This window comes from Cupressus sempervirens, chromosome 1, assembly GCF_028749045.1.
Source record: "Cupressus sempervirens isolate cs-2001-9-10 chromosome 1, ASM2874904v1, whole genome shotgun sequence".
Lineage (NCBI taxonomy): Eukaryota > Viridiplantae > Streptophyta > Pinopsida > Cupressales > Cupressaceae > Cupressus > Cupressus sempervirens.
The window spans coordinates 482,071,567-482,088,000 of record NC_143118.1 but is presented as its reverse complement, the minus strand read 5'-3'; the positions used below and the strand labels follow the sequence as shown (position 1 = coordinate 482,088,000).

The 16,434-nt window shown below is 36.4% G+C and overlaps 1 protein-coding gene, 1 long non-coding RNA gene and 1 pseudogene across 2 annotated transcripts in view; 2 read left to right on the top strand and 1 right to left on the bottom strand.

The window, feature by feature from the left end:
- The window catches only part of AMY2 (alpha-amylase-like 2), a 113,190-nt gene that overhangs the window by 39,874 nt on the left and 56,882 nt on the right, over positions 1 to 16,434 (bottom strand). The gene's annotated exons all lie outside the window — the stretch shown is intronic.
- Positions 1 to 16,434, top strand: part of LOC149578365 (uncharacterized) — a 111,642-nt gene that overhangs the window by 39,427 nt on the left and 55,781 nt on the right. The window lies entirely within an intron of this gene.
- LOC149578366 (T-complex protein 1 subunit delta pseudogene) lies at positions 9,301 to 10,400 on the top strand (annotated as a pseudogene).

The following is a 16,434-nucleotide window of genomic DNA, read 5'->3' as shown; positions in this document are numbered from 1 at the left end:
CATTGGAGCCTCAACCAAAGAAGATAATCAAAGGAGACATGTTTATTGCTGAGCGATCATGGCATAGCGAAGAACTGATCAAGCACTACACTGAACAAGGAAAGCAGTCTCTACCAACCTCCAACACACTTTGGAAGGTAATCCCAAATCTAACGGGCCCACCTGCAATTTACAACAATGAAGAAGACATGGTTTGGTACCAATGATACAAAGGGCAGTGTGTCGACGAGAGCTATAAAGGAATTAGACGTGCTCCTTAAGTAGAAAAGATATATGATTTGGAATGCATGTGAACATGTTAGGACAACGAATTTTACCAGTAGCCTTTTAGAACATGTTGGTGCAACAGTGTGCCAGAAATCAGAATCAAATCCATGAAGAACCAAGAGGTACAAAAAGGAAAAAATTATGGATGCAATATTAGAAAGAAAGAAATTTATTGATGCAATGTTAGAAAAAAAAAGATACAAGGCAAAACAAAAAAATGAAAGTCTTATATAATGAATGAATTCAAACTACAAAAAGGGCATGAGACTCATTTGCATTGTTCATTGGGAGAAGCAAGTGTGAAGAGATTACATTTAGTTAGCAACTTGGAAAATTTGGCAAAACCAGCACCTCAATCAACCACCGTACAACCCCAACAACTCATTCCAAGCATGTGACTGCCATCTTCAGCTACCATCATACGGCTAGTAAGTTTTGCACAAGCATTGGTTCGGGCTACTTCTGCCATACAAGGGTTGTTTCAATACTATTTCATTATACGGAGTATTTCTAGCTTCCTTATCATTATATAGGAGACTCTCCTTCAATCTGTTGTGAATGTATAAAGTTTTCAAATTTTATATATATAGATATTTGTTGTTGCCCCTGTGCGGAATTTTAAAATTTTATATACATTTTCTACCACCATACAGAAGCCTCTTTATTTCACTATACTCATATGGAACTAGAAGTCTACATTTCTTGTCATGGTATGTAGCTTGTGTCACTGCCCAGTACAGGTAAGGAGGCTTCTGTTTGCTATTGCCACTACACTAATAAGGAAGTTTGTGCTAGCTATTGTCACCATATGAGTATTAGTAGAGTAACCTTAGGGTTTATTATAGCCTTTCTTCTTGTTGGTGCCAAATAGGTGGGTGTCAAAACTATACAAAGGATTCTATTTCACCATCTTATGCGAAGGAATATTTTATATTTGTCTTGGTTTTGTCGTACAAGCCATGAAGTTTCCATAGCCATGAGAAGGAAGAAACCTAAAATTGTCGTACTTGACACTACGGATGTGGCTATTCTTGCTCATGAAACCCTTCATTCCATTCAAAATCATTATATCTCCTCTTTTATTGTAAAGTTGGATATGATGAAGGCTTATGATAGATTAAGTTGGCCCTTTCTATTAAAGGTTTTAACAAGATCTGGTTTTCCCAAGAAATAATGTAAATGGATTATGGCCTATGTTTCTAGTACCCACTTCCCAGTTTTAATTAATGGTTCTGCTGTGGGCTATTTTTCTGCAACTCAAGGGGTTAGGCAAGGTGACCTATTATCTCCCTTTCTTTTTATCATTACAGCTGAAGCTTTAAGTCGAGCTATTACTGCTTCTCACTTGGCTGGTTTATGGCTTGGTGTTACCATTCCAAATACATCTGTTGCGGTTACACACTCTTTATTTGTTGATGATACACTTCTCTTTGGTATGGCATCTCTTCTTGAGGCCAAACAGATTCATAAAGTTCTTGATATTTATTGCTTGGCATCTAGTCCAAAACTTAATCCACAAAAATAAAAAATCTATATCCTTAATACTGATCCTAATCTTGCTACTAGGATTACTGGGGTCCTTGGTTTCTCTCTTGATGTTCTCCCATCTACGTATTTGGGAGTCACCTTTTTTATTGGATCAAACAAGGCCACTTATTGGCAATCAGTTGTCAATCGGATCAAAGCTAATGTGTTGGCTTGGAAGGCTAGATGGTTATCCCTCTCTGGTAGAATTTTGCTAATCAAAACTGTTTTATCAGCCCTTCCCAATTATTACTTTTCAGTCTTGCAAGCTCCTAAATCTATCCCTGGCCAAATTGATAAGTTAATTTGGGATTTCCTTTGGACTGCCAACATGACAAGTGAAAAGAAGCCTCCTCTTAGATCTTTATTTGAAAGGTTTTCATCCCCTTCTACTGGTGGTGTTGGTCTAAACAATTTGTTTGCTCATAATTTGGCTTTTGGTGGCAAACTTGTTTGGAAACTTTTTTCTCAACCTAATGCTAAGCAGTGTTGGTTGATGCAAGAAAAATATCTAGATAATCAGGACCCTGCTAGAATTTTGACAGTTTTGGATCCTCCAAAAGGTTCAGCAATTTGGAACTTTATTGTTAAATCTCGTCATCTTATTACCTCCTCTATTTCTTGGGAAGTCCACAATGGTGAATTGGTCAATTTTTGTTTATTCATGGAATGATTTACCTCCTCTTAACACCATTCAACCCTTCCTTGATATTTGGGTAGTTGCACAATCACATTGGGGGTCAAAGCTTGTTAATTTTGTCTCTACGATTTCTATCTATTTTGGACTGGTTCTTTGGCTTGACTTCTCCCTTCTTCCTATTGACCCCCAATCTGTGTCTTCTACTAACCTCTCTCTTTCTAAGCAATCTATCTTCTTTTCTCAATCTTCTGATTGTCTTTTTTGGTGTCCCTCCCCGAATGGTACGTACTCTGTTAAGTTGGGATATGAATTGATTCATACTAATCAAAATGTTAAAGTTAAACAATGGCATTTTATTTCTACTAGCATAAGTCTATTCTTCCTAAGGCAGGATGTTTTTCTTGGTTGGTTTTAAGAAATCGTGTTCTTACAAGTGATAGGTCGTCTAGACTCAACATTGCTAATAATTTTTCATGTGTGTTATGTAATTAGGCTCTTGAATCAGTTGACCACCTTTTTCTTAATTGTCCATTTGCCCGTGATCCTTGGCTCTTTGTCCTGGGAAAGCTTGACTTCTCGATGCCTCTTCCTTCGATTGTTTGGGATCTCTTTCAAGCTTGGCCTGTTCTAAATCCCAAATCCATGTTTTCATGTATTTGGATTTGCTCACCATCTTTGGTTTTATGGGCTATTTGGTGAGAAAGGAATAAATGTATTTTTTGAAACTCTCCTTCCCTACACATTGTGCTTAATAAACTTCATCACTCCATTGTTGAAGTTAAAAATGCTTACACATATAAATTCATGAGGGAGCGAGGATTTTCCTCTTGGGATAATATTATCTCTAAAAATTGGGTGGGATTGAAGTTTCCTTCTCTCCCTTTCCCCCTTTGCCCTAAGGATAGACTTCAGTCTCAGACCTCTGTTAAATGGTCCCCCCCTCAAGCTAGTTTTATCAAACTTAATTTCGATGGCTCCTCTAAAGGCAACCTGGGTAAATCTGGGATTGGTTTCATTCTTCATGATTATCATGGTACTGTTATTTATTTTGAAGCCTGCCTTATTGCTCCTGGTACTAACAATTTTTCTGAAGCTTTTTCCATGTTACAAGGTCTTTCTGCTGCTAAGAGATTACGTGTTTAGCATATCCATGTGGAAGGGGATTCCTCTATAATTATTAATGCATGCATTCAGAGATCTTCCTTTGCAAGGCATATTCACTATGTGCTTGAACAAATATGGTCCCTTCTTGACTCGTTTGCCAAAGTTTTCCTAACCCACACACTTCGTGAGGGTAATTCTTTAGCAAACTTGCTTGCTAATTATGGGGCAAATGATTGTTGCATTATCCACCCATCCACTAATGTGACTTTGGCTTCCCACTCGCCGATCTTCCACTTGATTCAATTCGAATCTATTTGAACTCTATGTCATCTTGCGAGTGTTTCATTATTCTATTTTTTATTCCATCTTATGCCATCTTTGTACTAATTGATGATTCCGAGTTGTTGTCGATCTTTGCTTTGATCTTATCGTATTTGTACTTCTTTTTAAACACATGTTTGCATTTATTTCTAATGTTTGTTTCATAAGTATGCAGGTGGTTTGTCAGTCTGGCTCATTCCCGCACGATTGTATATCAAAATATCTTTGTCCTTTGCTTGATTTGTTGTACTAATTTCCTGCAATTATGATTTCGAATGGGGTATTATTGCTTCATCCCTCCTTTCTATATAGTGTGCTTCAAACCGTTCTTCTAGCTTAATCTCTTCTTTTTTTCCTGCAGCGTATTGGATATGGCGTTTCATAACTAGTTATATTATTTTCTATGATCTTTTGTTTTGTATCGACTAACTTGCAAGATTTTGGTTGGCTCCTCTCCTTAGTTGCTTCCAGTTTCTTTCCATGATGATTTCTCTCTATCGATCTACAGATGCCATGGGATATTGTACCTATGTACTTCTATTGTAATTGGGTTATGGGTGTTATTAACTTTGTAATGTTTGGGGTTATCTCTACCACTTTTGTATGGCTCACATTATACTAGCAATTTTGTTCTCTGCCATTTTGTAAATTGGTTACTCGACTTCTCTTTGGCCAAGATTTTTGGGTAGTTTTAGGTTTGAAGCAACTAAACTATATCATTTTTTGTAATGGGTTATGAACGGAGTTTTCTTTCTTGGTTCTTTTTTTGGGAGCCCTTTTGAACCAAATGATTATTAATATAAATATAAAGTTTTGCCCAAAAAAAAACAATTGATTCTCACTTGGGAAGGATTGAGCAACCTAGAATGTGGCACTTGGTGGCATGAAACAAATGATAATGATGAAATGAAGAACTTTCTCAAGCACGTCGAAGTGGATAAGTGATATAAATGTCTATATTCAATTTCGGAGAGTTTGAACAGTTGCTCAAGGCAATAGTGCTATTGCTATGATCATCATGCATACCTATCATAACCCCTTTTCAAGGACAGTCAATTTTGATGCATTGTTAGCCCGTTTTGCCTTGATCCCATGGGCTAACCAGGGTTTCTCAAGGATCAAATCAAGTTTTGGCCTAAGCAATTTCAATTGCCAACAAATTGGAGTTGTTTTTTGGGGTGTCCAAATACTTACCATTTTTAGTAACACAGCAAACTCAACATTTTTGGCGTTTCAATGTTGGACTAGGAGCATCTCAACAAGATCTTTCCAAGGAGTTATCACACATGCTTATCCGAGTCCATCTAATCAATAATTTTTAATGCCTAAAGATTAAAAGGTTTCTTAATAAAGTGACTTTAATAGCTGAAGTTCATATTATCAAATGGCACTTTAATATTATAAGGGCACTTTATTTTCTGAAGTGGGAAAAGTCTATTTTAAACGAAATAAAGTAATATAGAAAGGAATGTAAAGAATCGCAACGTTGCATTTAAAAAGAAGAAAGAGAGCTCATTTGAAGGATAATTGGTTTATAATTGGATTTCTTTCTCTCTTGGAGAGTTTGAGAAAGCTTCAGCTTTCAATAACTTTGAGGACAGAGACCCTCAAGCTTGGAGACAATGGACAGAATTTGTTGGAGATATCAAAAAAGTATCTCACTTTTGCTTAAATTTCTTTTCCAGCTTTCCAATCTAACTATTATTTTTGTATTTAAAATTGGATTTTGATATTGTTTTATTGGAGATTAATGTCAGCTCCATCAAACACTTCAATAGACATGTACTACCAAGCCTTTTCAATCGAGCAAGCAGTTCGTGAAAAATTGCAATTCCTAAGCAAAAATTAAGACTAAGAACACCCAGGGGTATTACAAGTGATCTCAAAACTCAACTTTGCTTACAAATCTGCAATATTTTGTGTTTCTTTCTTGTTTGAGAATACTATATTACACATTGATTGCTGTTGTAAATAAAGTGCAAGATTGGAACCATTTGTAAGATTGAAAATTTGAACTCTACAATCAAGTGCACATCCTGTCCTGCAAAATTGTTTGACAAAATTTTATGAGATAAAAGACAGAATAGAACAATATAAGTGCAGCAAGTTTCAGTTATGGAGAAAATAAATGGCCTGGGAAAAGTCAGGAAAGATCGTGTTAATTTACAACAGTAGTTAGCTCAGACTTCACAACCTAATAAAAGAATAAAAATACTCAACATGTATGATGAGTATAACAAAATCCCTCCACACGCTCAAAAAGGATTTACTCTTCATTGATTACACGAAATTTTCATCCAAAGCTACAAAACAAGAATAATGTGAGAATGAAACGATATCGTGAGCTAGCTCATGAATTTTTGTCATATCCCCATTTTAAGATAGAATTTTAATAATAATTAGATAACACAATGTTATTAAATAAATAACGATAATAATGTTATATTAAAATTTAAAACTAATACTGAAATATAAAAATAGGAAATAATTATTATTTAATCTACATTATCAATGAAATGATATTTAGTATGATATTTAAAATATTTTAAAAACAATAAAATTAAAATGAATAAATAAAGAAATAAAGAAATAAAATTAAATACAAGAGACTATTGTAGAAAGTATGTTAACTTTCTAAATAGAATTTAATAATAAATACAAATAAGTAAGTAAATAAATAATATAACATAGAATAATATAAATTAACTAAATCTAATGAAAAGTCAAGAGATATTTAACAAATAGACATGACTCCTTAAAATTAAGATATAAAAGGGAGGAGAGTTTATTTTAGAGGGAGAAAAAGAGGAGAAGATAAGAGTTCAAAAAGGAAAAATGGAGAAGGAAAGTAATATGAAGAAAATAAAGAAGTAATTTTCTCAAAATGTATCAATGATATTGAAAGGATGTGAACCTTCAAAAGGGTCATAATTATGAATAGATGCAACTCTTCAAAAATATTGTAATTATAAAGTATTGAAACTTTTTCAAAGGATTTTAGTTATGAAGTGTTGTGACTTTTTGAAATGATTATAACCATTAAGTGTTGACTTTTAAAATGATTTGTATCATGAAAGGTTGTCACTCTTGGAAAAGAAGAAAAAAAATGTATATTTTATCATTTTCTTATAATTAGAAAAGGAGGAATTTTAGAAAGTAAATATAGAGTTGAGATAAACTAGGACTAATTCATTGAAGGCCAACTAATGATAGAGCCACATGGACCAAGCAAAGAGGAAGGTAAGAAATGTATGTTTATGGATTATATTTGTTTGATTATTTTTATGAATTTATTTATATTAATGAATCATACTTGTGGATAATTTATGCATAGACATATGTAGATGTGAAGATATAATTCGAAATGGATAACACACATGACTTAATGGTTAATGGTTTAAGATCAAGAGAGTCCCTTTTTAGGGAAGAGGGTGATGTTAATATGGTTAATAGCTTAAGATCTAGAGAGTCCCTTTGGGAAGAGAGTGATCTAATATGGTTATAAGGCTGGAATATTCTGTAGATGTTAACATATGCATACATGTAGATCATGTCTCTTTTAGGAGGGATCTTAAAGGGAGCACTTCATAAAAGATGGATAAGTAACCGGGGATGTAAGGATCCTCAAGAGGGCCATTGATCCTGATGTGGAGACGTCTTTAAGGTTAAGGTTGGGTTAGAATAAAGGGTAGAATAGTGAAATATATTTTATTATTGTATGAATTCTAACATTGGTTTTACAGGTATTATAGTCCTCGCTAGTGGGAACACTACAACTTCTAGCACAAAGAACTTGAAAAGAGTTGCATGAGGAGTTTACAGCAGTCAAAAATCAGCTTAATGGTGGTCCTGAAAAAGAAGAGCAATCAACTACCAATGCATTGCAGTCTTCACATGATCATGGGATACATGTTAATAATTGCACAGGTTTATTGATAGGTAGTTTGGAGATAGAGGTATCTTACAGGGCTGCTTACAATAGTACTCTTGTGAGCATGTTGATAGCCCATGTGAGAAGGTTGACCAATCAGCCAACAATGATGACACCACAACTTATGTGAGTGTTGATGCTTATTTTGATCTAGGTTTAGTGGTCCCTACATATAGTATGGATTCTTCTTGTGATGGTTGGGTTTTGATTCTTGAACATAATGTTGTCCATAATTCCCGTACACAGTTGGGCACAAAAGATGACATTGATATGTGTGATGAAATGTACTCCCCTAAATCATATGCAGTTGAATTCTCTTGTACACCTATGAGTTCACCTTACTTGGAGAGTCAAATGAAAGTAGCTAAAAATAAAATTGTTGCAGCTCTGTTGCATTTTTTAACATATATGAGATGGTTGAAAAGCATTTTCAGAGGGAACAATTAGAGAGAAGACAAAAAGGACTCAAAGAGGAGTTCTCACATTTACGGGTGGTTAAGGAAGGGATGAAAACAATGAAGTCGAATTATCTATATCTTCTTTCAGATCATGATCATCTTCTCAATCTCGCAAAGATCTCTTTTGAGGCGTTAAGGAAGAAGAAGTAGACACCCTTACTTGTGAGCTCTCCAATACTAAGGGCGCCCTTGAGGCTACCTTAGTAGCATTTCACGAAGCAAAAAATCAGATTGTTGAGCTAAATCACAAATTGAATTTGGCATGCTCTACTTTAGCTCAACGTTTAGATGTGAAAGTTGAGGAGGTTGTCAATGGTGATAGCACAAGAGTTGGTCGGGATGAGCATGATTCATCCATGTTCAGTGGGAAGATTGTATTTAGTGATGAGCCATTGACTAGGGTTGGATTTCTATACATTGAGGAGTGCTCATCATTTTACTTTTGATCACTAGTAAATTTGGACCTATTTTTCGATGCGATTTTGGTTGAAATTTTGACAGTTAAATGTTGAAAGTCGAGTCGCTAGAATTGCGTCGAACGTTCAACGCATTCCATAGTCGACAATGTATCGACGGGAAGATCTGTCGAAAATCATCCCCATCTATGTCAGATGTTGGTGCTAGACAACTAATTCAAAATGTTGAACTATTGATGCCAACCAAAGATGATTCGACGAGTTATACCATCGACGACAAACTGCGTCGAAATTTCGACGATAGCTAGAGTTTTAAAAAAAAATGATTGGGTCACAATACGCCTTTAGCACATTTTCAATCATATTGGTACATGTTCTCTGCAATACGCCTCTCAGCAATTTTCGTTTTCTTTCTCCTGGATGGGTTCTATATTAGATTCATCATCTTTACTTGAGCTCATCGTATAGTCTTTGGATTCGCCAGTGACTATAGTGAGAAGTAAGAACGAACTTGTTCGAGTGAGAGGAATTTGATCTGACACTCGAAGTTTCATTGAAGGGTATTCGATCTACTGATTTGCTGCTAGGGTTTTGAGAGGCGAAGCAAACAACACAAAGAAGTTTTGGAAGAAGTTGAAAATGGCGAATGCAGTGCAACACCCACGGGTAGCACCGGCTACCAAGACAGAAAAATACATTGACATCAAGCGCAGGGACATCATCCGGCATGCCAACATCATCCCAGCAAAGGTCGTTGTGGACGCAATTCAAACCTCACTAGGTCCCAAGGGCATGGACAAGATGCTTTGCACCTCCTCGGGCGATGTGATCATCACCAACGATGGTGCCACCATTCTTAACAAAATGGAGGTAACTCAACCAACTGCTAAAATGTTTGTAGAGCTTTCAAAATCTTAGGATATTGTTGTTGGTGATGACACGACAACAATTGTTGTCATCGCCGGTGCGATTCTTAAACAATGTGTGAATTTGTTGTCTAAAGGTGTTCATCCTACCATTATGTCAGAAGCCTTTCACAGGGCCTTTGAGAAGGTCGTTGATGTTTTAACTGCCATGGCTATTCCTGTCGAATTGATGGACCGTGACTTTTTGGTGAAAAGTGCGAGCACTTCTTTGAACAGTAAGGTTGCCAGCCAATATTCTACCTTATTGGCCCCACTTGTTGTTGACGTCGTCTTGAATGTCATCGACCTTGCGAAGCTTGACATTGTGGATTTGAGGGACATCAAAGTTTTGCAAAAATTGGGCGGACCTGTTGATGATACGAGATGGTTAAGGGTTTGGTGTTTGATAAGAAGGCAAGCCATATAGCTGGAGGCCCCAGCAAGATTGAGAATGCAAAGATTGGCATAATACAGTTCCAAATTTCACCTCCCAAGACGGACATTGAGCAAAACATTGTGGTCCCTGATTATTCAATGATGGATAGGATTTTGAAGGAGAGGAATTATATTCTGGGTATGACAAAGAAGATCAAAGCCACTAGATGCAACATGTTATTGATCTAAAAGAATATTTTACGAGATGTCATCACTAATCTTTCATTGCATTATCGGTCCAAGGCAAAGATTTTGGTGGTCAAGGATGTGGAAAGGGATGAAATCGAGTTCATTACCAAGACCCTAAATTGTTTACCCATTGCTCATATTGAACACTTTAGGGAGGAGAAGCTGGGGCTAAAAATGGTTGTCTTTAATAATTTAGACAATGCATTTTGAGGCATGAGGCTAAAAAAGGATGTCTTTAATAATTTAAATTTACTATTTTGACAACATTGTTGGTCTTGACTTGCTAAACTTATTCTTATCATTTGTATTATATGTATTGTTCATTATGTATTAACTTTTAAACCATTCTTTGCCAAAACATTGTGGAGCTCAAGGTGAAAACATCTTGAAAAATGTAATTTGATAATTACATCACAAAAACATAATCCAATGTCATATAAGCGTACTAAGCACGAGATCAATTTGGCACCACTTGCCACAAATTCATTACAAAATATTCAGTGCAACATACCCTAGCTCTTTATTTTCTTCCTCCGTAGAACTTTATAGAACTTCATTCACATCACATGACAGAGAAAGGAAGAAAAAAAAAATTAAGTACGTGGTGCATGTCAATCTCTCCCTGTTATTTATCTAAAATGCATTGAGTTCCACAATAATAATATGACAAAAAGTTCTCATATAAACTGAACAATGATAACTCTGCATAAATGTAGTTAATTTCACAAACCATTAAACAAAACATGTTCCCATTAACTCAAAAGCCGAGTTTAAGTAAAGAGTAGAGAACAATGAATTATTTGCACTTTCATATATCTTATCTATCCTTTAAAAAAGAAAGATATAATAGGAGTTGTACTTGGTTATTCACGAGATATAACAAACATATGCTACTAATTAAAAATATCAGAAAAACTAAGTATAAGACAACTACAAAGACAAGGAATGACAAAGAAAGGATCAAGCACACAAGAATGCTTTCAAACAAGAGAATAAATAATTACCATCCATTACAACCAATAGGATGTTGCTGCCTTCACTATGAATAGATATAAGTGACAGAAACTAAGGCATTATAATAAATTTGAACATGTATGTGACTAAGCATAAAACTTAGCACCTATGAAGTTGGAAATATAGGATGAACTGAATTGAAGGCAGCAATGGTATATGCTAAGAAGGAGTTTAAAATTGATATGACAAGGACTCTAAGGGAGCCACACAAGAAAGAGTATCCAAGTCAGCATGTGAGCGATAACTTTAGAGAGCATTCAATACTCCAATCAACACGTCAACGTCACAGTTGCTATGTCTCCAAGATAGCTAACGACAAATACAGAAACAAATAAAGTATACATATTAATGGGGTACACAAAAGATCTGTTGTTGGAGAAATATTAGAGTCAAACGTAATGAAGTTGTTATGGGATAATAAATGTAATGTCCCCATCTTTTTAGCATCTCAATGGAGTTCTCAACCTTTACATTCTCCGAAAGCTAAGTGGAGAAATAAGGAGAAATTGATTAAATTAATTTCTTATAAAGTCATTAAATAAATTAAAATTAAAAGGTGACTATATTTAATTGATTTAATTTTCTAGAAGCACAATTAATTATCGTATTGCAAGGGAGAAGCTTCTAGAGAGTGCATTTTCTAGAAATACAACTAATTATTGTATTGGAAAGGGGGAAGCTTCTGGAGATAATATTTTAATTCCTTCTAGAAGGGTGAAGGAAAAGAATAAATAGAAGTGAGAGCTTCATTGTTAATCATCCGATTATTGGGAATTGCATTTGATATAAAATTGGAAAAAGAAACTAAGGTTTCTGATTTCAGTCAGACATTAGAGAATGTCAACTCTTCAGTGTTGCAACCATTTGAGGTGGTGAAATATCCACTGAATTTGGTATTGAAAAGAGCTTTGATTCAGGAGTTCTATTTGTGCTTAAATTGGAGAATACATTTATTGTTGGCTGCTACAGTACGCAAGAATGATGCCACGGTACAGTACTTATGCTTGATTCATCTCCATTCTTGGGCATCACTATTATCAAGTTCCTTTTGCAACTCTTAGTAGTTAGCATTGTAATTTTTAGGCATATGATTTTGCTGTGATAATTCAGAATCAGATTTTGGCGTTACTGTAGTCATTATTGTAAGCCCATTTGTCTTGGCAAACTCATAGCAACGTTATACATGAGAATGAATTCAATAAAGGAGATACATGTTGCATACCATTTGTTTGACGATATGTCCATCTAATAGCATATATGATCAGCATAATAGTTGTATGTCAATTGTTTGTCAAAATGTCAGTTGTCTTTAGGTATGCATTCCATATCTAGTTTCCATGTATAAGCATTGAAAGTAACAAAAGAACTGCAATTGCATATTAGTTCGTTGTAAGAGGCATTGTAATATCATTTGCGAACATACTAAATTTCTTAGCATTGAAAGGCAGCATACAAGTGTTTGACAATATTCCTTGAGCTAAAATCAGTCAGTTTGGGCAAGGGATATTACATTGGTATCAGAGCTAAATCCTGTCATCCTGAGGGTTTAGCAATCACAAGCCACCTTGGGTTGGCTCTCACAGATTTTTCACTATCAGGCAAGCTTTGTTTGACAGGGAACAAGATTTTATCAGGTAGCCAGACACCATGGGTGATAGGCAAGAGCGTAGCCCACCAAGAGACAATAGGAATGAGGATCAGGAAACAAGGGAATTTTTCAAAGCAATAGTTATAGGACAAGAGCGATGGATCAAACTTTGCAGGTACTCACCACTATGGTTGAGTGCATGAACCCACATTACAGACAAAATTTGGAACAAGGGGATAACAGGAGTGCAGTGGGATCACCTAGAACTCATACAACTCTTTCCAGAACAGCAGACAGGCCCACACGTCCTACTTTTGTTAGACAGGAACCAACAAAGGAAGTTGAGGATGAAACATTTGCAGATATCCTTATGGCTGCAAATGATGAATGGGAATTATTGGCACCGCAGGTTTGGGAGAGGATGACCTTTGAACACTTTGTAAATCAAAGGAGAGAACATTATAGGTCACTCAAATAGGATAGGAGACCTAGGGGTCAAAATAGTGAGTTGAAGAGGGCTGCAGGCAAACTTACTATGCCTACATTTGATGGGAGTGCTAAGATGACAGCACAAGCTTGGATTCATAAGCTTGACACATTCTTGGCATTGAGGCCAATGACAAAGATTGAAGCTATCAAAAACGCCACTTTGCATTTGGAGGGAGTAGCACATGATTCGTGGTACCATGGTATGGTAACACTTCAGCATAATCAGGTGACACAGTACCAGGACTTTGTGGATAAGTTGGTTGAAACATTTGACAGGAAAGATCCAGAGGTTTACTTATGAGAATTAGCACAGCTGAAACAAACAGGCAACTTGGAGTATTTCATTGGTGAATTTCAGCGGTTCGCAGTCATGGTGCCAACATTTCAGAGTGTAGATTGATAGTTCTTTTCATTGAGGGCCTATCCGAACCATTGAGAGGTTGGATAAAGGCATTTGATCCCATTTTCTTACAGGAAGCTATGAAAAAGGCAAGAAGTATGGAACATGCAGTCTCAACAAACAAATTTCAATCCAAAGGAGCATCTTCTAGTAAGGTTAACAAACCATTTTATAAAAAAAAAAGAGGACTGATTTTTAAAATGATTCTAAAGATAAAACTCCAGTACCTTTTGACAGGGAAACATTAAATGATTTGACGAAGAAAAAATTATGTTTCTACTATAAGGGACCCTATGATGCAAACCATGATTGTCCTCTTAGACCAAAGGGCAAAGCTAACAGAATTATATGAGCATACTATGACGAATCAAAATCAGATAATTCAGACCAGCAATCTAATATAGAGGAAATAGATGGTGAAAAAAAGGAAGACAAGGCTGAAAACTTGTGTAAAATGGAGTCCACGGATGGGGAAGGAGATGGGCAACTTAGGGAAGCTCGTCTCACTAGTATTAAGCAGGAAGGATCATTTCAAACGAGAGGAGTACTTGTTGGACAGCGAGTTATAACTTTGGTTGATACTGGTGCCACTCATAATTTCATTGATGCTAGGTTGGTGGAGAAGCATGGCATACAAACAAAGGAGTTTGGGGGAATTAGAGTGAGAGTAGCTGATGGCTATGTCCTCAATTGTGATCGTAAGATCACTAGACTCCCATTGGAAGTTAATAATTATGCTTTTAAAATAGATTTCTATATTGTGCCTATGGGAGATACAGATATAGTCCTTGGGATGAGTTGGTTGCATGATATTGGTAAGTTCACTTTTAATCTCAAGGAGATGGAGATGAGGTTTAAAGTGAATGGGAAGATACAGATTCTTAAGGCAATCAGGGACAGTGATTTCAAAATGGTCTCTTTCCGAAGGATGGCTAGATTGATTCGACATGATCAGGTAGAGTGGGCAGCAGAGTGCATGTTAATGCCATCACAGGAGGGACAGCAACAGATTGAATATCCTCCTGATATTCTAGAGCTTAGAGTTAAACACTCTAAGGTGTTCAGTGACATTCCACCAAGTAGACCACCAGACAGGGGTATTGAGCACATCATTGAGTTAGAGGAGGGGGCTAAGCTCATCATGATTACACCCTACAAGCATCCGAAGAGGTTGAAGGATGAAATTGAAAAAAACATAAAGGAGTTGCTATGGGCCACATTAGACCAAGTAAATATCCTTTTGCTTCGTCAGCGGTGTTGGTGAAGAAAAAGGATGGGACATTAAGGATGTGCATTGATTACAGGGTGCTTAACAGGGAGACAATAAAAAACAGGCACCCCATTCCCAGGATTGATGAGTTGATAGATTAGCTTCATGGAGCTTTCTTCTTCTCAAAGATAGATTTGATATCAGGTTATCACCAGATCAGAGTTAGAGAGCAAGACATCGAGAAGACAGCCTTTAGATGTCCTTGTGGTCATACTGAGTTTGTAGTTATGCCATTTGGGCTAACTAACGCACCTACTACTTTTCAGGCAACAATGAATAAGGTTTTCCATCCTCAGTTGAGGAAATTTGTACTTGCCTTCTTCGATGATATCTTGGTGTACAGTAGATCTTGGGAGGAGCACTTGATTCACCTTGACACAGTGTTGGATATATTGGGCAAAGAGTCCTTGTATGCAAAGGAGTCGAAATGTGATTTGGGTATGACAGAGTTGTTGTATTTGGGTCACATCATCAGAGCAGAAGGTGTACACATGGATCCTGAAAAGATTTGTGTCATTGTGGAGTGGCTTTCACTAGTGAACCTTATACAGTTGAGGGGCTTTATGAGATTATGTGGTTTCTACAAGAGGTTTGTGGATGGATATTCTAGGCATGTAACAACCTTGACAAATTTGATGAGAAAGGGAGCTTTCTTGTGGTCTCCTGAGTTTTGAGAAATTTAAGGAGTTGATGACTTCCTGTCCAATGTTAGCGTTTCCTGATTTCAGCAAAACTTTTGAGCTACATTGTGATGCTTCCAAAGAGGGCATTGGAGCAGTGCTTATGCAAGAGAAGCACCCTATTGCTTATGAGAGCAAGAAATTAAGAGGGTAAGAGCAAAGCTTCAGCATATATGATAAGGAGATGTTAGCCATTATGCATGTTTTGGCTAAATTCAGGCAATATTTGGTAGGTAGCAAATTTTGTATCAAAACCAACCATAATATCCTAAAACACTTTTTGGAGCAGCGAGATCTCAATGATAGGCAAAAAAAGTGGGTGAGCAAGTTACAGTCCTATGACTTTGATATTACATATTTTAAGAGGACACAGAATGTAGTTGCTAATGCTTTATCATGTAGGCCCCATTTGAGCTTATTGACAGGTATATCAGAGGATTGGAGTTGCAGAGTATGCAAAGGATGTGTGGACAGTCAGATTCATACATGGAACTATTCAGGACAGCGATACGCCCTTGTGAATGAGCTCATCATTTACAAAGGGCGAATATTTTTGATTCCAGGCTCAACGGTGAGGAGGATGGTTTTAAATTCTTTTCATGATTCACCTATGACAGGACATCCTAGTTTCTACAAGACATACCGACAAATTAGAGAGCGCTTCACATGGAAAGGGCTCAAAGCAGAGGTACTTCAGTATGTTAAGGAGTGTCCCACCTGCCAGTAGAATAAGAAGGAACACTCCTATCCAGCCGGTTTACTTCAGCCACTTCCAATTCTTGATAGGAAGTGGGGGTGTTTAT